The sequence below is a fragment of the Ambystoma mexicanum genome, chromosome 1p, assembly GCF_040938575.1.
Source record: "Ambystoma mexicanum isolate Mex_15411 chromosome 1p, UKY_AmexF1_1, whole genome shotgun sequence".
Lineage (NCBI taxonomy): Eukaryota > Metazoa > Chordata > Amphibia > Caudata > Ambystomatidae > Ambystoma > Ambystoma mexicanum.
Window position 1 is genome coordinate 620,369,710 of NC_090921.1, and position 23,900 is coordinate 620,393,609.

General features: G+C 47.2%; 1 protein-coding gene and 1 non-coding gene across 2 annotated transcripts in view; both read right to left on the bottom strand.

Annotated features, from left to right (window-relative positions):
• Nucleotides 1-23,900, bottom strand: part of LOC138577213 (ceramide synthase 2-like) — a 929,909-nt gene that overhangs the window by 339,394 nt on the left and 566,615 nt on the right. The gene's annotated exons all lie outside the window — the stretch shown is intronic.
• Nucleotides 9,204-9,368, bottom strand: LOC138462109 (U1 spliceosomal RNA). The gene has a single exon (XR_011264717.1). It is a non-coding gene; the product is annotated as a U1 spliceosomal RNA (small nuclear RNA).

Below are 23,900 nucleotides of genomic sequence, written 5' to 3' on the forward strand. Positions count from 1 at the left end.
ACTATCCATTATCAATTTATTTATAGAAGTGTGATATATATATATATTGTTTAATTTTTCAAATAAACCTTTTAAATTTGCAAAACAAGCCTACTTCTTGACTCAGTGGGGTCAAGGAGGATTCTAAGAGAGGGGTGTTATACAAGGGTTCATCATCCAGATTATAACTTGCCATAAATATACATAAATAAGGGCTTCCCTTGGTCATCCCAGACAAGGCATTGACTTAGTGGGATTGCTTGATCGGAGTCAGTTACAGACTGGGGACTCGTGTCGGGAAATTCTGGGTTAGATTTACCACTTGTGCAGCTTAATACAGTGTGCTAACTGACGGGATACATACATCCAGTTGGATCACCACGCTGTGGTACGCTGTAAAGCACTCCTCAAAGGAACGCTCTAAGGAGAAGGTCTGTTTTGCAAAATAAAATACAAACTTCGATAAGTCAGGAAGGAACTCAAATCTCCAGAATGACAACACTGGTAGACATCAAAATAGCCAGACAGCACTTCTTACATAAGCTATTTGTGAGAGGTGAGTGGACTCATCAGGACCAAACGGTCTGGTTGCAGGCAATCGCGCAACAGGTCACTGAAACAGGGTCAGGTATATGGAGAGATCAGGGTCCATTACATGTGGCCCTGAGTGAACTATATATGGCCCCTAAAGCCAAAGATGAACACAATAAGATTGTTAGGATAGCGGCATATTTGTATCTATATATGGGAGCCATGCAGGATAAATGTGCTCAATGCCAAGATCTGGCAAATAGGCGACAGATTGCGTTAGAGAAGGCCCAATCTGATCTGGACTCTTCTGAGCAGAGGCTGTTCAGGAGACAGGAGTCAGAAAATGACAGCAGACAGTACATCACTAAAATAAAGGAGGATATGGATTTGCTGCAACAGGAAAAGGCTGACCAGGATACCAGATTTCTGGCCTTGCAGAAGGAGTACCAAGAAGGTTTGGACTCCCTACTGCAGAGCCAGAAAAAGCTGGTGCAACAATTAGATTTCAATAGGGCATGTGCTGAGCAGGTAGTCACCCTGCAAAGCCACCTAGATAGGGAAAAGGCAGAAAGCAATAAACTGATCCTGAAAGGCCTGGATACCCAGGCAGAGTTTGATCAGGAGCGCCAGAAAGCTGGTGTCCTTCAAAGGCAAAGGGACGACCTGGCGGCACAGATGCAGACTCTTAGTCAGGAAAGGGACACCTTAGGCCAGGAAGTCTGCCATTTAAAAAGAAAAACTGAAGAAAATCAATTGGCCCTCCAGGGGCTGGGTGACCTCCAAAAAGAGCATCAGAACCTGTTAGAGCACACCAGGAGGGTGGAAGAGGCTCTGGCAAGAAAGGAGCAGGCCAGTAGGGATGGGATGCAGGAGGTAACCCTCCTTCAGCAAAGACTGGCCCAGTACTCCAGGACCAATCAGGAGGCAAAGAGAGAGAATGAGGCTCTCTGCCAGCACAATGATAGGCTCCAGCAACAGGTAGTCATGCAGGAGAGATTGATAGAGTCGAGTAAGGCCTTGGTTGAGGAGCTGAAAGCCCAGGCTCTTGCATTGCAAAAGGGAGCAGGGGCTGATGGAGATGAAGTTTGCTGGGAAAGGGAAACACCTGAGCATAACCTCAGGAGCCCTAGTACAAGAGGCCTTCATCTCTACCAGTCCCTGGACTCTGCCACCCCCATGTTCCCTGGCGCACATGAGCACTAGGCCACAGGGATGGCAGATTACTATCCAGTTAAAAGTATGGGGCTCATAGGCCAGTACCACCCAGGAATGGAGGGGCGGGCATCCGGGTATGGGCACCCAAGCACAGTGCAATTTAGTGGGGAACCCCAGGAGAGTAGGCCCACTAAGGGCATCCTGAAAACCTCTGCCCAGTTAGGTCAGTGGGGGGGTACCCATCAAATCCTGGCAGCAAGGAGGGATCTGAAGACTCCTCTGAGCGTCACAGAACAAAGGAGACCAGGTTCCCACATTCAGCCAGCCATTCCCAGGCTCACAGAATCCGGGAAAACCTGGAAGATCAGACGGGCACCTCTGGGAGCAGTGCTTCTGAGTCGGAGGATGAATGGACCAGGGTTAGCCGAACCAAAAAGGCCAATAAGGCAAAAAGGGCCTTGCTTAAGAACCCATTGAAACAAATAAAGGCAATAAGGAGTGCCATCACACCTTATCATAAGAACGCCAAGTATTCTGTTTGGGAACACTTGGAGCTCTAGGAGCAAATGATGGAGACTTTCCATTTGAAGGACAGCAGTAGCTGCATCCAGTACGTCAAATGGACATTCTCCCCAGAATACTCCAGTTTCTTTGCAGGGCTGGAGGACCAAAACCATATAAGATGGTCCGCATATAGGGCGGCCATCTCGAAACATTTTTCTGTTCATAGAAATCCCCAAGAGGCTCACAAGGCAGCCTACAATTTGCAATGTGGGGAGGATCAGGCCCCACAAGAAATCGTGCAAGAATTGAAGCGTGCCTTTGCGCAGACCACCAAAGGGGGCGTACAGACAGCAAAGAGTTTGTCAATTCTTTTTTAAATGCCTTGCCCAAATACATCATGACCCAGCTAGTGAGAGATTTTCACGAGAAGAGGTCACTAGACTGGGTCATTGAACAGGCTACCCGGATCTATGAGGTGCAGAAGCCCATAGAAAATAAAAATAATGCGCAGAAAAACCCCAAAACCAACAGCACCCCTGCTGCTGCCAAGGTGGCAGAGGTAAAGGTAGCCCCCGTTTTAGATTTGGAGATGGGGGGGCCTAAAAACCTGCCTGCACCAAATAACTCTAACACCAGAAGGCCTTCGGGCCAGTCACAGACAGGGAGTCAAGGAGGTAGTCCCACAAATGGGGTCCCTCGCGCCCCTGATTATGTAAATCCCCGCTACAAGGGAAACCGACCCATCCTGGGTTATGTGTGGACTCCTCCAGCCCAAGGGGAGGGATCCGGCCAAGCACCTAACCCAGGAAATTTCCCTCCTAACTTCCCCCAGGAGGGCAGAAATTCACCAAACCCTGGGCAGAATTTTTTCCCCAGGTATCCACCCAACTTCCAGCCCCAAAATCATCCATCCTTCTTTCCCCAATTCCCTGAGCCCAGACAACCTAATCCGGGAGAGGGGAGGCCAAGGATGGAGGGGTATCCAAATCTTCCCAACCCAAGTTATTACCAGAGAAGGGATAGCTACCCTTCCCGGGATCAGCCCAGGGGGGAAAACAGAACCCCGTATCAGCCTGAGCGGGTTTCACAACTTGAGCGCCAGGTCCAAAACATGGCACGGGATCTGGGTCACATGCTGAGGGCGCAACAGAACCCTCAGATGGGCATGCCGGCACAGAATGCCCCAAACTCTGGACCTGGTGCTCCAGAACAATGACGGGGGCAGCACCCCGATAACCCACCGGTTCCCAGGGAGGAGGCACAAGGGGAAGGGGGTTGTAAAGCCTTGGAGGAAGCTTCCTTCCCAACTTGTAAACAGCCCCTGGAAGACCAGGAACCGGAAACAAAATCTCCTACCCCTGAAAGTCTGCCACCCAAGGAGCAGAGAGGAGGTAGGAGAAACAAAGGACCCAAACAGACCCACTTTGTGGAGGAGGTACAGGTCTTCCAATTTGAGGGAGAGGGATCCTGGGAATAGGATATTCTCCTTCAGAGATGGGGGAACTCCTCCCAAGGTAAAATGGGTCCCAAGAGATTCCAAACCAGACTGGGTAGATGTGGGGATTGAGCTGTCGCCGCCCATCATTCTATCCCAGAACCAACAATACCAAAATCCCATGGGTCAAACCCATCCTGATGACTGCCTCCAAAAAAGGGGGGGGCGGCCCAGAACCCGAAACCATTTCCAGTTGCCAACTTTTTCTTTCAGATTCCCCAGGCTCTCCACAGAATTCTTCCCCAATCTCTTCGCTAGCAATGTTCAAAACTAGAAAATTAGCCCACCATTTGTCCAAAAATGTGCATTATCTGTGCCCCCTTGTGGAGAAGGAGGGAAGATACTATGACCCGGTACAAGTACAGGGGCAGGGTACAATTTTGGCACTGGTGGACACTGGATCCCAAGCTACCCTTCTGTCCAAAAGGGCCTTTGATGAACTAAATGCAGGAAGGGGGAGAATTAACATATTCCTCTCACCTCTCTTCCTGGACAACTCCAGAACTTTGACGGGAAGGAAATTCCCGTCGAGGGGACGGCAGATTTGGACATCAAAATTGGGCGACACAAGGTGAAAGACCCGGTCATTGTAGTGACTCCAGAGGGCACCCCTTGTTTACTAGGGAATGACCTCCTGAGAAGGTTGTCACCCCTAATAGATTGCGTAAACAAGGTCCTCTGGACCCAGACTAGCCGACCAATAAAATTAAAACAGAGTGTCAACCATGTTAGTTTAAATGGCACCTGCCACATGGTTGAACAAAAACCTGACCAAGTAGAATTTCACTTCCAGAACAACCAAATTCCAGACGTGACAGTAATAGCAGTAGGACAACAGACTGGTGATGGGGTGTCCTCTCTATTTCTGAAAATCAACCTTCCTTCCAGTTTAAGGTGGTATTCCACACTGGAAGGAAATACTTTGAAATTCTTTACCAATCAACAATCAGACACTCCCACTCCTGTAATCCAGAAAGATGTGAAATCAGCTCAGAGCCTGCCTGATATTCAGCAAATTGGAGAGCAGTTGTTCATCCCTGTTCAGTTAAATGATGGGAAGGACTCGCTCGAGTGTGTGTGAACAACGGTAAGAGCTTCATCAGCGAAGCCATGTTCCGCCAACTCCCAAAAGATCCAGCCATTCCCACATTCAAACTGATAGACAAATGGGAAATGGATCTGGAAACACCCAATTCGAAACATCTCCTGCCAAGCAGGTGTATGCTCAAATTCTCCATTGGCAACAAGAGCATAGTCCATAATTGTTGGGTCGTGCGAGATGTCACTGCCGCCTTTTACTTAGGCAGTGACATTCTCAATCACTTCGCCATTAGTTTGGACCTAATAAACTTCAAAGCTTGGTACCGATTAGCGGATAATCCCATGGGCTTTGATGATCAAGAAAAATCATTTAGGTCAGCTCAATTGCTACCTTATGCAGTTGAAATTTAGCTTAAAGAGGAAGTCACCATCCCAGAAAGGACCCGACAATTCTCCCTGGAAGTGAAAGTTAAAAGAGGACAAAAATTGAAAAACCCTGATGCTTATATTCATCTAAATGCTTCTCTCCAACAGCAAGGGTTGGGGGTAAACCCAACACCATTAGTCAACATAGAACATGACACCATTCCAATAGAGGTGGATAACAGCGACTTAAAGAGTATTACTCTAGCCGCAGGCACCATTATTGGAATGGCGGTTGATGACCGACATTTCTCCATTGATTTAGGAAATTAACTGTTAGGACCAATCCCCAAGGACTGTTTTGACAGTGACAGTGAGGACAATACAACACCAGACAGGATTTTCACCCGGCATGGCGGGAACTTCCTGGTGTACACTTCTTGCCCATATGGTAAGGAAGATGTGACTTGTGACTTCAGGAGGGATGAGGTGATTTTCCAGGTCCATGAGGGCTGCCTTTCCCACCTGAAGCCTCCAGTCCAAATCAGCACTCTGACCAGGGACTTCTCCACCTAGCTGGAGGAGGCCGCTGAGATAGCCAAACCAGAAGTCTTTCCAGGCTGCAGGCAGATGGTGGAAGAGAGAGTCAACCTAGCTGATGCTTGTGTGACTCTAGAACAGAAGCAAAAGTTGAAACAAGTTTTCTTGGATTTCCAAGATCTCTTTGCGGTAGACTCATATGACTGTGTTCGCACCGACATCCACACGACAACAATTCCCACGGACCCTGGCATGACTCCAGTGTTTGTGAAGCAATATCGCTTGCCTCTCGCATCCATGGAGTCCCTTACTGAAATAATTAAGAACTTTGAGTCCCGGGGAATAATCCGTCCAGTACACAGCACCTTCAATAATCCGGTGCTGGGAATATTGAAGCCAAACGGCCAGGGGAGACGCTGCGCCGACCTTAGGGAGCTCAACAAACGGGTCCATACTTCCCGATGGCCTCTGCCCTACATTGACCAAGGGCTGGCCCAGATTCAGGGGTCACAGGTATTCACAGCAATAGACCTGACCAATGTTCCCTCTAATTTATTTGGGCTGTGTGCGTCAAAGATTTGTTGTGTGCGGGCTGTTTTTCAGTCATGTGCGCAACTGAGTGATGCACTGCCAGACCGGGGGTGGTCAGCGGCGGCGGCACGGCGGTGGCGCAGCGCCCCACCAGTGAGCAAGGCTTAGTGATCAGATTCCACAGTGTGCAAGCAAGGAATGCGAATTTGCGGCACAACAAGCTCTACTTCAAGGGACATTTGGGTGCTCTATTCTCCTCCCAAGACTTTAGCTCTTCTGAAATTGTGTCCTTTTACATCTCTAAACATTAGCAAGATCTTTCGTTAGCAAGATCGCTATATGCAATAACAGCAGGTCCAGATCCATATTGTCAGATAACTGTGAATACAAGCAGACGTCCAAGGCCAAATGATAATATGTTATTGTATAGCACTTAGGCTTAAGCTCTTTTTTATATAACAACTATGCATACAATATCACCAACCTGTGTTGGTAATCATTTATCGACCTCAGAAGGATGAAAGGCTGAGATGGCCTTACTGGGATTCGGACCTGCAGATCACACACACATCACAGCAGCGAGCGCTCAACCCACTGGCCACTGAGTTATCATATCGGTTATAGTAAAATGAGCAATTAGTGGACTGGATACCATTAAACTGGTAACTGAGATTTAACAGCAGACCAGTTAAGTTAATCTGGGCTTAGTGCGCTTTACAAATGTCACACTCACAATAAATAAATAAACCCTGTAATGGACGCTAGGTTGCACTAGTTGCAAGTCAGCCCGCCACCAGCAGGCCAATCCTATGCGCCACCGCAGGGGGTTAATTTGGGCCACGTGGGGGGATCCGACGTGGGTCCACAAACCTGGACCGGCAAAAGGAATGATATCAAAAACATGGAAGAAGGCTCTCTATGTAGAACACTGCGGGCTGCATAATGTATGAAGTTCCTTGACTTTATAGTCCGTACAACAGATATGGTTGCTCTGTCAAGGAGTCGGTTAGTCAGGTGTTAATGCTTTTTGACTTGTAGAAATGCCTGCTCCTCTATCCTGCACGGACAATCCCAAAGTGGCACAGTGAATATTTTATATTTTAATATCAGGATGTCACCTCACCAATGCCATTTGCGAATGTCATGTAACTGCCAGTGTTTAAGCATAAGGTCTGTTGTAACTTTTAGATCACGTGATCTCCATATGATTAGCAGTGGAGAAAAGAGGTGTTCATTCTACAATACTCTGCCCATACGAGGCCCACTGTATATTTATTTGCAACTGGATTTAATTCTACAGGGTTTTTACTTGTCGAACCATTGAGTACTGACCTTCCACACACCAGGTCGGGTGGAGAACAATCGTGTGGCAAGCACGGGATGGCTTTATCTCTTCTACACATATCCCCAATTCAACATATTGAGGGTTCACGTGTCTGTTACATTACAACACTCCAGACAACGCCTCTACAGACAACTTACACAACATCACCACCTGTCCCTGCCCTGGCCCCTTTCGGGATACCAATGCCCCTATTCCCTCGACAAAGACACTGTGGGGTGCTTCCGAACTGCACACAGCAACAAAGGCTAGCTATCATCCGGGGTCAGACTGGGCCATGTAATTGTCTCGGGCACCAAAGAAAAAGTGGCCCGCACTTGCAAATGGCTTTTCATTCCTTTTGTGATACTGTTTGAGTAGTACCCAGGGGAGCTATTTGATAAAGTGACGTGCAAATTGTACATTTTAAAGAATATTTATTCAGCAACACTGGTCAAAACTACTAGTCGCAGCAGAGTAAATTAACTCATCAAACTGGCCCACATGGGCCAATAAGGGTCCCACTTTGGCCAAAAAAAACGGGCCCACACCAGCATTTTGTGTTTTTGGTTGGCATTGGGCTTATTGTCCTACATGCTAGTCCCAGCCTGCTCCCAGCTCAACTGACTTTTCAGTACTAAGTACTGACACACTTTTTCCCTAATTTTTTTCCCAAACAGTTAGGAGCAAAGAGAAAGCATATGCAGGAGCGTCATCGAGGTCAGAGGGCACAGATAAAAGGCACGGGGTGTATTATGTAAGGCACAGGCTATGTTATGTTGTGTTACTCGGTCATGCACCGCGACCTGTTGCCACGTGCGTGGCCTCTCGGCGCTATGATGGGGGACAGACATGCAAGCATTTGGATGGATATTCTGTCACTCGAGGCCCCGCTTTCAACCTGCTTTTTAAAACTGTCCAACAGCCCCCAACCCTAAAACTTCTGAGGCCGGGTCCGCCCCTGCTCCTGCGTGAACCCTGCCACTGGCAACGTCAGAGCTGTAGGAAAGAGGTTCGAGGGGTGCCTTCAGCAGGCCCCATAGGACGCTTCTGAGGGAGGCCTTCTCGAATCCTGCCGCTTCAGTCAAAAACACACCTATTTTGTAGGTGCTCCCCCTGATGAACAGCCCCCACGCGCCCTCAGGCTCCAACACCCCCAAGCCCTAGTGTATCCCAAAAACATAATGAACGCCCCGTCCCCCTCAAGCTCTAGTGCCCTGATACGCTAGTGTATCCTCAAACCCTGATGAGCGCCCCTTAACCCTCAAGCTCGAACACCCCTAAACCCTAGAGTATGCCCAAACACTGTCTTATGACTGAGTATCATCCTGCGTTTCCCACTTCTCCCCTCCCACTAACCTAACCTGCCAGAGCGCCTGGAGACCGTACGAATGGCAGTGGAGCGCTGTATACAGCCCAACAGAACATCTGCTGGCTAAGAAGACCATGCCACGACATCCGCACAAGTCTGGGGTTAGGCGCCTGTGCACTTGACTTGACCCCTCCAGTGAATGCTGGCCCTCTTGACTGCAGCAAAATTCAGGAGCTCTGTGCACAACCAACCTACTCACACAGGTGAGTGACTTTTTCTTTCTTTCACCAATGCATCAGGGCTGGACCCCTGAGCTGCTCGGGGCTGGCCCTCTTGACTACAGCAAAAGAAATTCTGCTGCACGACCAGGGGCTCTGTGTGCAAACAACCTGACTCGCACACTAAACGTTTTCTTTCTTCCACCAATAAATCAGGGGAAAGCACAAACGCAGTCCCCCACTACCAAAAATAATGCAGTCGAGTATCCCACATTTGGGGACATCGCACGGGTCAGCAAATCCGATGTGCAATGGATGAGCCTCACCCCTGGGAGATCTGCCTTTTTGATCACAGATGCTCCCCTGCCAGGTAAGTATGAGTTGCGAGAAGAGGGCAGGGGTTGGGCCTGTTCTGGAAGCCCCACTAAGCGAGGGTGAGAAAGGCAGGCCCTGAAAAAGCCCTCCCGGAAGCCCTGAGCGCCTGCAGAGCTGCCTGTCCCACATGCAGGGGGAAGCTCCGGCAGGCAGTGCCCAGCAGAAGGGGCACATTGTAGCACAGTTCCGTTATCAGGCCCTGCTCCGCCCAAGATTTGCATAAATTCGGCCCTGGCTGCCAGCCAGCAGGCCCAGTCGGATAGCGAGCAGGCCCGGTGCAGTGTGTCCACTGGCCTGTCGACTCCAGGAGAGCCCATGGCCCTCCCGAGCCGACGGGTCACCCCGCTGAACAAGAGCGTCTTAGGTGGGGTGCCCCCCCAGCAGGATACGGCAACGCTGTGAAGGCAAGGCCCGATCGGTGCTCGGACGGGGCCAGCGGCAGCCGGTAGCCAGACCCCCCCCCTAATAAATCCCCAGGAGCTGCTGGCTGGGCCGTCTTCAGGACGGAGGGACTGGCGCGAAAACAGAGCCCGGGCAGGGCAGGGTGGCTTCAAGAAATACCGGGGCACCTGATAGCATGGGGCGCACATTGGGGGGTGGGGGGCGGCCGGGTGACATTTATGGGGAAACACACATAGCGGTTTTTGTCAAACCCATTATACCACGAGAGTCCTCCTTGCCTTGCAGCACAATAGCAGGCTGGCTGTTGGCTGCTGACAGTGGCCTGGGTCGTCGTCGCCTCGCCTGGTGGTCCTCCTCAGTGTGGCTGTCCTGTGTGTGGGCAATGGGCTTGCGGCCTCCAAGTTGTCTGGTGGTGACTGGTGAGGTGACTGAGGTCCACTGGTGCACCCCAATAAATCATGCCCAGCCAGGGCCAGGGTGTGTCAGAGGCCCAATAGCATAGTCAGTCACGTATGTCACACCGTGATGGACCTGGCGGCAGAGTCTGGGCATGGGGCGGGCACGAATTTTCATTGGCTTGTTCTTCTGCGGCGGCCCCCCAGCCACCCAGGCACAAGTGGAAGTTGTTTCAACTTTGTAAAGAAGTGCAACAACAAATTTGTTGTTACTTCCTTCAAAGTTGGAGCAACTAGTGTGCAATGTCACTGGGCCCCAGGCAGCTCAGCCCTGCAGGCAGGCTGCCCCCCCACCCAGGGTCAGTAGGACTCGGAGGGAGGCGGCAGGTGTTACAATTGCTTTAGTGTGTGCAATTGCTTCAGCTGCCTCCCTCCACAGATCAAAGTAACCGTTCAACTCGGCCGTGCCAGCCCGAGCAGAGCACGAGCCGAGCGCCACACGGCATCGCCCCCTGCAGTGGCGGCACGGCTGCCGGTGGCCCGCCCACCATTTTGAATGATGCTGCTTGCTGCACATGCATCTGCATGCATCATAAATTATGATGCATGCATGATGCAATCATCAAAGCAATGTAACAACATCTAGTGTTACCTTGCTATGATGATGAAATGTGTGCAGACACTGCAGAGTGCAGTCTGCAGACAGTGCCGCAGGTGCCTCCTGGCTCCTGCCCTGCCCAGCCCAGCCCAGCCCCAGGCGGCCCAGCCCCCAGGAGTCTGACTTGACATCCCGGGCATGTGCTAAAAAAAATAAATAATAATAATAATTTCACCCAGAGTTTGACTTGACTTCCCGGCCGCGGGCTGGGAAATTTTTTTTAAAAAAAATCACTAAATGATGATTGGAGTGCGCAGCAAAATAAGCACTATGCGCGGCTCACAATCAAAAGGTGCGCGGCCGCACAGGCGTGCACCTTACAGGGAACATTGGACCTGACCAATGGATACTGGACCGTGCCTGTCAGTAGGGAGGACCAATACAAACTGGCTTTTACCTTTGGGGGCCAGCAGTACACATGGACCCGGACTCCCTTCGGATACCTCAACTCCGGCAATGAATTCAACATTTTCCTACATAAGGCTATGCCCGACCTGGGTGCGAGGGGTAACCTGGCTTATGTAGATGATGTCCTCAACAAAAGTTCATCTGTGGATGAACACATAGCGGAGATCCGTTATGTTCTGACACAGTTGAGGGCTGCCGGAGCAAAACTTTCCTTTCAGAAAGCACAGTGGTGTAGAACCCGTGTTAATTTCTTGGGGCATGAGATTACTCCTCAGGGTCTCTGTCCCCAGGAAAAGAAAGTGAAAGCACTCCAGAAACTGAAAGATCCCACAACTCTGCGGGAACTAAGAAGCCTCCTTGGACTGACTAATTACAGCAGAAAGTTCATTGAGGGCTACGCAGAGATCACCAGACCCCTGATTCATCTCTTGAAGGGGGGGTCAAGTGGGAATGGGGTCCAGAACAATCCGAGGCAGTAAGACAACTCAAGAGAAGCCTCTCACAAGCGCCTTGGCTAGCTTACCCTGTCAGAAACAAGGAGTTCTTCCTGGAGACAGGGTTCTCTAATACGTGCTTGACGGCAGTATTATACCAAAAGCATGACAAGGTCAATAAAGTAATCTCCTATGCGAGCAAAACTTTATCCTCTGTGGAGGAGAAATTCAACGATTGTGAGAAGGCACTCCTGGCAACAGTGTGGGCATTGAAGAATTACCGCCTGTTTATCCAGGGGGAACACATCATAGTGGAGACTCCACACCAGCCTCTGCAATATCTCCAAAGTGACAGAATCCGGGCCGGAAATGTGAGTAATTCCCGAATTACTTCCTGGATTCTGTCAATGCAAGGCTTTCCTGTGGAGGTCAGATATGGCCAAAACAAGAAGAGTCCCCTCGCGCAAGGTCTGGCTGACTTGCATGATTGTGCCAGAGAAAACTGTCTCGAGGACGAAAGTCTAAAAATCAAGGACAACATGGAGGCATACCTTAATTCCCCACACAAAGTCTTTGAAGAAGACAAGTGTGAGGGAATGCCCACTGTCTATGTGGATGGATGTCCTTACCATGTTGACAACAACGGTGAAAAAGAACTTGTGGCCGGCATAGGGAACGCATGGGTGAATGAGTCCCCAGAACCCTCCGCTGGATACAAAATTGGTCCCCGAAGTAGTCAGGTGGCAGAATTGATGGCTGTGCATCAAGCCATCCTCACTGCTGTCCAACATCAACTCCACGAACTGGTCATAATCACAGATTCGGATTATGTAATGAACGGGTTTCCTGGAGCGGAGCACCTGGTTAATTGGAAAACCAGAGGCATGTTATGTGCTAATAACAAACCCTTGAAACATGGGAAGTTGATCCAAAACATTGATGATCTGGTCACCTCAAATGGGATGACCATCTACTGGAAAAAGATCAAGGGTCATTCCAAAGTAGAGGGACCAGACAAAACTGCAAATGACTTAGCTGATCAGCTGGCCAAAACCGGGGCCATCCAAGGGGAGCTAATAGAAATAGAGTCCCTGTTGGGGGAAATCCAGGTCACTGCTATCAATAGGTCCCAGACAAATGCTCACAATGATCTTTCAACTGCCCAATGGAGTAAGGAGCAAGGTTCCCTGTAAGGTGCACGCGTGTGCGGCCGCGCACCTTTGAATTTAATGCCGCGCATATTATTTTCTTTACCGCGCAGTGCGCACGTATTGATTTTTGTTAACTATAAATGCTCACTTTATCATCAGGCCGTCTCACGGACACAGCATGGAAGCAGTATGCCAGTCACTCAATCAATGCTGCTGATATTATTGGCTCACCCAGGCCAAAAACAATTAGAGGGGGAGCATTGATTGGCTGTAGCAGCGCTTCGCTGCACGTGCTGTGCTGCTACAGCCAATCAAACACGGTTGTTCCCGGGGCGTCTCCCACTCCGACTGTTCATGTGCTTAAGGCTTGGCACCTTCGTTGGAGCTCTCAGTGAACCGTTTGAAGCTGATCGGTGTGCAGCTCGTGCTTCAGCCTTTTTTTCAGACCCATACCAAACTGGCCAGTGAGCAGTGGCACAGTGGTGGGCGGCACGGGCATGCCCTTTACATTATGCTCTGAGTCTGCACAAGTGAGTGGGTGAGTACTAGTGCTGCGCAGCATGCGCATTATGTTTCCTGCTCTGGCCTTCGTTACGGGGCCATGAATCATGTAACGCTGCATGCATTGGAGGCCCCCCGCCCTCACTACAGATTCAAAAGCAAACCCACCAAGTGAATACGAACCATCTCCTTGGATTAGAGCCTGTCTCCGGGTCCTTCCAAGTCCTGAGGTTGGTGATAAAATGTCTCTCGAATCTTCCGTAATAGTGGAAAACCTATCTCAGTGCCGTCATTAATGCTACACTGAGGAGGGATGTCAGTCAATTAGTAACATGTGGTATGAAAATGTCTGAATAGTGTGAACACAGAAAAAGTACTGGCGGCAAGGAGGATCGGATGAAAAGGGCAAAATAAGTTTTGCTGACTCTCAGGACGATGACATGGACAATGAGGAAAGTGCCCTGGCATGGAGAGACTGCAGGTATTGTTGACTGCGAGTATGCAGGTGCTGCTGACCGTGCTAGTGCACAGAGCGAGATAGCGAGGCATGTGAAATAGCGAGGCTTGTGAGCTTAACATCATGTTTACAAATCACTGTTTAAATAGAGCATTTGCACAAACACTCTCTGCTCCGTGAAACGAAGCCTGAGTTCTTCCTGCAGTTTCCAGGGCAGCTGCTTTTTCTGCACAAATAGCATGGAAAGAAGCGAGGCTGCCAACACTTTAGTGTTCGTGCTGATCTCCCTGCAATTTTGTTCACAGCAATGGGTGCAAAGCGGGCATAGGTATACAGGCAGTCCTAGGCGTCCATGCCTTTTTGGACCCCTTAGACAAAACAAGCAGTAATGTGAGCCACCATGTACATGCCCGGCAAATGGCATTGCAAATTATCTGTAAGGCCAAATCGATGTGCACAGAGGTGCAGTCCTATTTTCAGCACATAGCTCAGTTAAGATGCGGAGCAGAATTTACGCACCATCCTCAAAGTGTGTGCTAAAGTACAGTGAAAATGGCACAGAATGCAATTTACTTACGCAGCGCTTATCTCTGCGAATAAATAATGTTCAGGTCATATTTTAATGGGCCCTCATTGCTCTGTCCCACACCACTTCAGACACTGTGCCCACGTAGCCCCCTCTGTTCTCGCCATTCGGCCGACCTCTTGTTCACTTTGCCAGTGGACGCATTCACACCTTCTGTGCCTCTTTATCCATGCTATGCTCCCTACCCCCACTGTGAAGACATCCTCCTGTCCTAGTCCCTATCCCTTCCTGACAGGGTCAAGTACCTGCCCCTTTCACATTTCTTAAGTACCGGCATAGGGCCTTGTAGGCCTCAGGTATGCCCCTGGGAACTGGGGCTAGCCGGCACACCTCGCAGTTAAAGGTTATTCAGATGATTGGCCACTTCTTCCACAATCTTCTCGTATTAGTTATTTGCCCGCCATTTTTCCATTGTCTTCTGGACCAGTCCGAGGGGGAGGGAAGTTTGAGGGTCAGACGTCTACCTTCAGGGGAAATGCTTTTAAAATCACAGAGAAGTGCTGAATGGCGTCGGCAAGTGTTCTTTTTCAGGATGTCACCAAAAAAGTGTAAGCTGGGGAAAAAGTAAGAAATGTCTTTTGTGAAACAATGCTGAACACGAAGAGAGACTCCCTAAGTCAGAAAACTGCTTTGTCAAATAGTGCTGCAAGCTCAAAAGAGTTCCAATATCTAAGAGCTGTCTTTAGTCAAATAACTTTGTATGCTGAGATAGAGAGTCCCAAAATATGAGAACTGTCTTTTTTTAAAGAAAGGTTGCATACTAGGGAAGGGATTTTGAAAGACTAGTCTAGGACTATCTTTTATCAAACCACGTTGCATGATGTAAGGACAACCCAAACTTTAAACAGTGTATTTTGTCAGAGATGTGCAGAATTGTCTTTTTGTCAAGCAATGCACATAGGGAAAGAAAATCTCAAGGCCCAGAGAAAGAAATGAGTAATACATGTTCAGATTTTTATCTACCCCCCTCTTGCTTAACTCAGTGTGGTCCAACTGTGCGAACAATAGAACTGAACAAAGGGACGATCTTCTCTGTGAGATTCAAACACAAGAGACTCCATGCAAATCTCAGTAACAGACACATTGACGCACCAAGCTCTCCCATCGAGGGGCTATACAAATATACAAGCCAGGAGATTGTTGCGTTGCTTGGAGGGGCCCTAACCCTGGGCCCTCTTCAACCTTCTTCTATTATGCTCTTTCCTCAATAGCTCCACTGCTCTGATTCCGCTGCAGGAGCTACCCCACCAGATTGTCGCTGCTTCAGCCCCCTGGTCCCTCACCAGTCAGACACACTCACACCAGCTCCGAAGGTCCCAGTTGCCACGCCAGCACCCGAATATTTGAGAGACCTTAATGCTAATAACGTATTTAGAAAATAGCACGAGAAAGAGAAACCACTTTGAAACACGCTTTAATGAAACTTTAAGTTATATACATGCATTTTATATGCTAATGCTAACTGTTAACGTTGAATAGAACTGTGTTTCAGTCAGCCATGATGTGTCCATGGATATGACATGAAGCAGTGGCAAAATCAATGAAGCTATTTTTGTTTGCAATTGAGTGCTTCTGTGTGAGAATTACAGAGTGGGTTTTGTGTTTTGTGCTGTACTTTTATGTGTGAAGACTGATGGTGTGGGTGGGTCATCTCAGCAAAGAAGGCAAGGCAAGGACTGAATTGTCATGAAATCATACCACCGCATACTAGGTCCTCCTGACTCAGATGACTGCTGGCTTCGGGAAGTTCTTTAGTAATTATTTGCTACTAACTCAGTAGTACTGTTTGTGATGTTGCTTATTCTGTGTATTTTCCATAGTCTTGATTTTTGCTTGGATTCTCTTTGCCCAGTAGCGGCTCAGGTCCCATTGATGTAACCTTTCCTGCGTAATGTAGCTTTCCGTCCATATCTGTTCTAGTTTCGACCTATTTTGTGCATTTATGTTGGCACTTGGCAGGTGCCATCCTACTGTGTGGCCTTTGTGGAGAACACACTTGTCCAGGGCTTTGAGGATCCAATATTGTAATTCTTGCAGCAGGTCTGCTTTCTGGGTTTGAGATTGTAACAGACTTGTCACTGGTCTGGCTGGCAGCCTGGCACTATGTCTAAGTTTTCCATGTCCTTCAGTGACCTGTGTGCTGTTGTTGTTGCTTTCGTGTGTTTGGGAAGAGTACTTATCCATCCATGGATACTGAACACAGGGTGACACATTTTATTTTGCTAGCTTGGATCTAAAGTCACTCATGCCAGTGCGCCACCATTTATGAATGGAGGTAGTTCAGCAAACCAACCCCGAATTTTGTGAAACATACCTATACCCTGCTTGGTGTGATAGTGACCTAGGCGGCTAGAAAAGTTTGAAGTAACATGCAATTGGTTCCACTCCATTTCTATCGCCAAGCCAGCCAACTCAGAGCCCATTGGCCTCCATCCAGCTATCAGACACACACACCATGTGTGATCTTGGGCATGTAAGACAGTACAAGCTGGCTGACAGTGACACCATGTGTAATCTTGGGCATGTAAGACAGTGCAGCCAGGCTGACACATAGCAGGATGGAGCGCCACATATTCCCTCATCACAGGGGCTGCTTGCCTAATTAACTGGAAGTTGTTCCCGTCCTTCAGATTGACACAGGCGGCTTTCAGGAATCATGTCATATCCTTCCCTTTAGGTGTTTATATGAACACATAACTTCAAACCATATGTTTTCTAATGGGCACTTTTTAATGCATGTACTCCCATATCTATTAGCTATGCTTTCACATACACACGCGTGTACAAACATATGCACGCACTCTTTTCTCTCTGTCTCTGTCTCTTTATAATTACAAGCTGGGTTGTTTCTCTTTCATAATGACTAACGAAGTTGGAGCAAGGTCAAATACTCACTCACTCCAACTTCCTGATGTGATGGTAAAGGATGCTTGCATCCTTTCCGTGCCTCGTGGGAGGAGATCAGCCAGGATCCTCGGCTGTTGCAGTCTTATTTTATTTTATATTCGGGGAGGAACAATGCTCTTTCGATCACAAAACAACATATAATAGATAGGAAATCAGATTTGACGAGAAGCAGTGAGTTTCTTACAATGCAGTGGGTTTCAGTGACATTCTGACAAGGTTGTTGAGGGTGGGGGAGCACTCAAATGTCCCCTGAAATAGAGCTTGTGCCACAAATTCACATTCCTCACTTGCACACTGTGGAATCAGATCACTAAGCACTTGCTCACTGGTGGCCCGCCAGCGCCGACCGCCACCGGCAGTGCATCACTCGGTTGCGCACATGACTGGAAAACAGCCCGCACACAACTATTCTTTGGTGCACACAGCCCAAAAAAATTAGAGGGAACATTGGTAAGGAGACCCTTGATGCTGATTTGATTACAGCTCAGAGAGGGGATCCAATAATTGGTAAGTTTTACCAACACCTTGAGGACCCTGAGAACTTTCCCCTGACGGATACCGATTACATTGGGAAAGAGGACCTAAGAGTGTTGATGAAATGTCCAAAAATGTTCCGAATCCAAGACGGTTTGTTGGTAAGGAAATCCCAAGCTGGCCATGATCAGTGGGTGGTTCCTACCTCATTCCGAAGCCTGATGTTAAGTCACGCCCATGATGCAGCCACCGCCAGTCATAGGGGGTTTCATACAACACTTGAAATCTTAAGAGAGGTTGCATACTGGCCACACATGGGGCAGGACCTCGACCAATACTTTAAGGGGTGTCTTGTGTGTGCACAATTTCAGCCAGCATCCCTCACACACCGTGCGCCTGTCCAAAAGAGGGGGATGACACTGCCATGGTCAGATTTGCAAATCAACTTTGTAGGCCCTGTAATTCGCTCGTCTAGAGGGAACAAGTACATGTTGACCGTTACATGCTTGTTTACCAAGTGGGTGGAATGTCTCCCGGCCCCAAACTGCAAGGCATAAACAGCAGCTGCCCTGATGATTAACCACATCTTTTCCTGTTTTTGTCTACCTCAAAGGATTGATTCAGACAGAGGTAGCCATTTCACCAGCGAGGTAATGACAAAGTTGTGGGAGATACTGGGGGTCAAAAGGAAGTTACATATTGCTTACCGGCCAGCTTCCTCTGGGGCAGTAGAACGCTACAACCGAACCATTGTGAGCATCTTAAAAAAGTTTGTGGCAGATTCTGGGCCAAGTTGGGATATCCGACTACCTCTGGTCCTAATGGCCATCAGATCTACCCCTTCATCTGCAACTAAAATGTCACCATTTGAGTTGATGACCGGACGCAAGATGGTGCTTCCCCAGCATTTGCTCTACATGACCCAAGAGCAGACGTTGATAAATGCCTCCACAACTCATGAGTATGTGGAGAATTTAAGGAAACACCTTCAGCATGCTTTTGCCTATGCTCAGCAGAATCTAGAAAGATCAGCTGATAGCACGAAAACCCACTACGACCTGAAAACCACTAGGAAAGTATACGAGGTGGAGGACCGGGTCTATCTATACAATTTCCAAAGGAACCAGGCCAAACAGCGAAAATGTTTGCCTACATGGAAGGGACCGTTTGAAATTATAGACAAGATCTCCCCTGTAGCGTATAAGATCTGCATCCCCAAAGGTAGTCTGGCGGAAGGGGAAGACAAGTGGGTACATATAAATCAGCTAAAGTGTTGCCATCCCAGGCACACTCTGCAGCAACTGGAGGAGTCCTCTGCAATACCAGAGGAGACCGCTCCAGATTAATTCAGTTCCCATCTTAAAATATCCCACATATAGTCTCTAAAATATTATGATTGGAAAAAAAAAATGTTTCATGATGATATCTTGTTTTTCAAAATAAGAATGCTATGATCTATTCTCGTGATTTATAAAATGTATATGTCGCCCCACTATATCAATAGTGGTGGAAAAATGTCTATGAATAGGTATTGCCGCTTTTGCTTTGTCATCCTAGGAGAAAGAAAACCTGGAGACTGGCCAAGGAGGACGACCGGGGACCGGGAGCAAAGATTCAAGGGGCCCGGGGTACCGCCCAATATTCCCATCAGGACCGGCGAGGAGAACCGATCGATCAAACTGGGTGGAGGAAAAGATGGTGAAATGTGCCATCTACAGAATTGGAAGAAGATAATGTGGACATACCAGCTCAGGGCTCAAAACATCCTTTGCACCCGACTTCCCCTTGACTCAATCAAAGCGCAGTCGGGCGGGCGGGTTTGTCAAGGGTTTTGACCCATGTTGAACCAATAGACTGGGTAGATGTGGGGATGAGCTGTCGCCACCCATCATTCCATCGCAGAGTCCAGGAGAACTGCGCAGTTGTGCGCACACCAAAATAATCGGCTGACCTGCCACCCACCAATGCGAGCGTGCTGGGTCAGAAGAGCCATGGGTGAAATGGGGTGCCAAAGAGAAAAACAGCAGTGCCTGTTAGCTAAAAATCACTTTAAAAATCACCCTTTGTTTCTCTGAATGCAAGCTCAAAATGCCCATTTCAAACATTGCGAGATATCCAAAAATCTCACTGAACACCAGCAGACATGTGGCAGAATGTTCTTGCGTGCATACTAAATCTGGAAAGATGAAGAGCCCAAAACAATGTTTATAACAAAACTGGCTGAGCTGTGGATGTCAGCAGCTTAATTGAAATTGGATTTAATACCACTAAAATCGAAATGTTTAAATTAAATGAGTGACCTACTTTTGGGTGTCACATAGTTTGCAACTGTTAAATGTCATGGTTTTGAACTTAGAATCAGCATTCTAGCTGCATGTGTAAAAATTGTAAGTTTGATTTAAACTGGGAACAAACAGGACATTTAGCGGAAGCTTGGCTTAAAGAAATTGAATTCTGCCTGACAACTACCCCCGACAGGAGTTGAACTGGCTCAACAACTCTTCCCAGGCCTGGCTGCATCCTGCTGCCCCTGCCAAAATGAGATGACACCTCTCTTATTGAGTTAGGGGAGTGGCACCTGGGGACTACAGGAAACAGAACAAAGCCCTGTCCTGGACTCAGGTAAATGTTATATTGGGGGGGGGGCCGTAAAGTGGCTTCCTCTTGGGAGAAACTGGGAGGGGCAGTGCCTGTGAGGGCAAGCTGAGCTTGGGGGAAGTGGACAAACCAGAAACTCCATCATGTGCTTGGGGGAAACCACACCCCTTTGGGCCAGAGCATAATTTAAAAAAAAGATGGATAATTCATAGTACGGACTTGTCAGAATTATATAAGTAATATAATTATTCTTGTGATTTTTCTGTGCATGTTTTAAGAGGTGTTAGGACCCTGTGGTGTATTCTGAGGGGTTGCTAGCGGAAAATAGGGTCTTACTCCAAATGTCTGCATGTTAAACATCCGACACTTCATCAATTAATGTTCATACTCCTTGCGCACATTTGTGTAATTTTTGGTAAATGTCCGATATTGGTAAACCGACCAAAAAGCGTAAAATGTTGTCATTTCTGAATCCCAGCTTGCAGGAACATGGGGCGTGAACAGAGACCTGTCTTAATTCATCTGTAATATGTACATGTAATGTCAACCACTTGTGTATTTGGGAAATATATATTTGAATCAAATATAGATTTGTGGGCAAATTGACCAGGGGAGGATCCTCTGACCCATAAACAGATTGCATCATGATGACAATCCATTTCCTTCCCCCAATCATGGGAGAGGGGAGAATTGGGCCAATGACAAGTAGAGAGGGGCAGAATCAGTTATGCCATGCACACACCCACTTTCTAAACACATAAAAGCAGACAGTGCAGGACAGGTAGGGACATCCACTTTCCACTTTCTTGCGGGACGCTTTGCCGGGAGACTTCAGACTTCACATCCAGAGATCCAGACTTCAACTCCATCAATCTCCAGAACCTGTAGCAGAAATTAACTCCAGAATTTGTAGCAGAGAGGCCTGAATCCACAAGCTGAATCCTCTTCAGCAGGCCTCAAAACCAACCAAACTATTCAACAGCCAGGCGAGCTGTTTGAATTTTTTGCCAAGAACTTTTGCAAGAACCTGTAGCAGTATCCAGAAAGCAGTGCTGTATCCGGAACCAGAGAGAACCACAAACCAGACCGTTGTGAGCAGAACCGGTGCTTGACAGACCCAGAGAGCAGAGCTGACCCAGATAGCCGGGACTTCAGAACCACCCGCCGGAAGTCCCGTCCAACCTGACCAGACCTTGACGGCTTATTTCAAAAATATAGTATGAGTACTCATTGTGCCAAAACCAATCTCTTAGTTTAAAATAATCTAATCCAAACTATTTTAGCCTATTAGAACTGCCTCCTAGAATCGTGTCATTCTGTCATCTTTAAAACTGAAAACTGTCATCTGTCATTCTGAGCTTTAAAATTTCAAATCCGAAAAACTACCTTGACTAAATCGGCCGTTTCTCTGGAACCGTGTGCTAGGAGCGAGTTTTAACTGTCATCTTAAAGCTAAGATTCTAGGCTTTCCAACGAACCTAGAACCAACTTGCAACTCCTTATAGGGCCTCCGTAATTACGCTCGACGCACGTGATTACATTTGCCGCGATTTGACATTTTGCACAATTTCAGCCACGTGTAAAAATCAGCAGCTCCTTGCTTTCCTTTGCTAAAATTCATTTTAACCTGCTAGTTACTCATAGAGCATTGCTAAAGTGAGCCTGAACTAATATAAACTAGATATCACCCACCCTGAACCCCCTATAGGGAATTAAAAGCCTTTTTAGCATATTTTTCACTTAATTGCAACCACATCAAAGTATCTTGCCTGTGTTAAAACTCATACCTGTTTTCCTCTAAGCTTGCTAGGGAGAACTGAATTATATTTGATTGCATTCCTGAGAACTGTGTGTCTTCTTTCCATATCCTTATATTGCATAAAGGGGGGGGAGTGAATTGTCAAGGAAAAGTGATTGCATTGTCTTTTGTTGAAGCCATATCAAGTTATTTTCTGTAGTGCATTTCATTCATCATTGCGTTTCCTTGAACCATATAAAGCATTCTTTCCCACCTCATTCTTCTGTTCCTCTTCATAAGTAACCAGGAAATGTGCTACTGTAGGATTACCTCTAGCTGATTACTGCTCATATCACAAGTGTACTATCCATTATCAATTTATTTATAGAAGTGTGATATATATATATATATATATATTGTTTAATTTTTCAAATAAACCTTTTAAATTTGGAAAACAAGCCTACTTCTTGGCTCAGTGAGGTCAAGGGGGATTCTAAGAGAGGGGTGTTATACAAGGGTTCATCATCCAGATTATAACTTGCCATAAATATACATAAATAAGGGCTTCCCTTGGGCATCCCAGACAAGGCACTGACTTAGTGGGATTGCTTGATCGGAGTCACTTACAGGTTAACATGTTACTAGATTTAAAAGTAAGGATCTGTGAAAAATGTGAAACACCAACACCATAGCTGAAAAACGAGCGCACTGGTGCCTGAAAATTCGATGTATGTGAAAAAGGATTTTGTCCACTTCTCAATATATCGCTCTGAAATATGAAAAAATGAATTGAGCTAAGATGGTATGTGTCTTGCAGTATGAGCACTGAATATTTGTTTCTGGAGATGGCAATGGAAACCACATTACATTTGCAAGCGCTTGCATCACGGGAGCGCTGTCTTTTTCTAGTCACACACGGATTATCTCAAGACATTTTCCAAGCGAAAGGCTCCTATATGTTCGGGCAGATGTAACGTTTCTAATGATATCGAAACGTGATTCTATACTAATATATACAAGAGATAAGGGCATAGTCACACACGCACACAGTTAATTGTTCTTTATGTTAGCAGATTGCAAGCGCTGCATTACAGATACGTTCTATGTTCCACAGCCGTGATCACAGTTTGTACTCTGACTTAACCATTTCTTGTTCCCTAACATAAGGTTAGAGCGAGTGGGCATCTAACATCAATGTCACGTTTCCAAGCTAACAGCGTGCCATGTTGATAGTGTACATTTAGCAGGGCAATCAGCGCTTTATCACGTAGCTGTGTTGGTTAACTGCAGTTATGTTTTATTTAGGGATTTAACCCGGTTTTACTACTCCAACAGACCGCACAACACAAATAAGGTTGTCACAGAACACAGTTAAATGAACAATTCATTTATATGAGTTTCAAGCAATTAGACTATTTGCAATGGGAATAATGGTGGTTCATGTTGGTGCCGCATGTAACACAATAGACTAGATTCATCAGTATGATTTTGACTTAATCAGCTGTAGTGCACTTATTTTTGAAATCACCCCAATCTTAATAGGTATCTAATAACCCTTCATGGGGTTCATGTTTTTTAAGTCCAGAAAAAGTCCAGTATACAATGATGTTTTGACATTTTAGTTCTTAGTTTTGATTTGGTAGGAAAATCCCACCATGGTATAGGGCAAGATAGGCCTTTTCCCCTCCTGACTTTTAAGTTAATAAAAGTGTTTATTTTGAACTTTGAATATGTGGTCCGTGTCTTACTAGAAGATGCCTTCCCAATACATACATGCGTTTTTCCTTATGTTAGGTCATGTTGTAATGATGTTGATTTATCTCCAT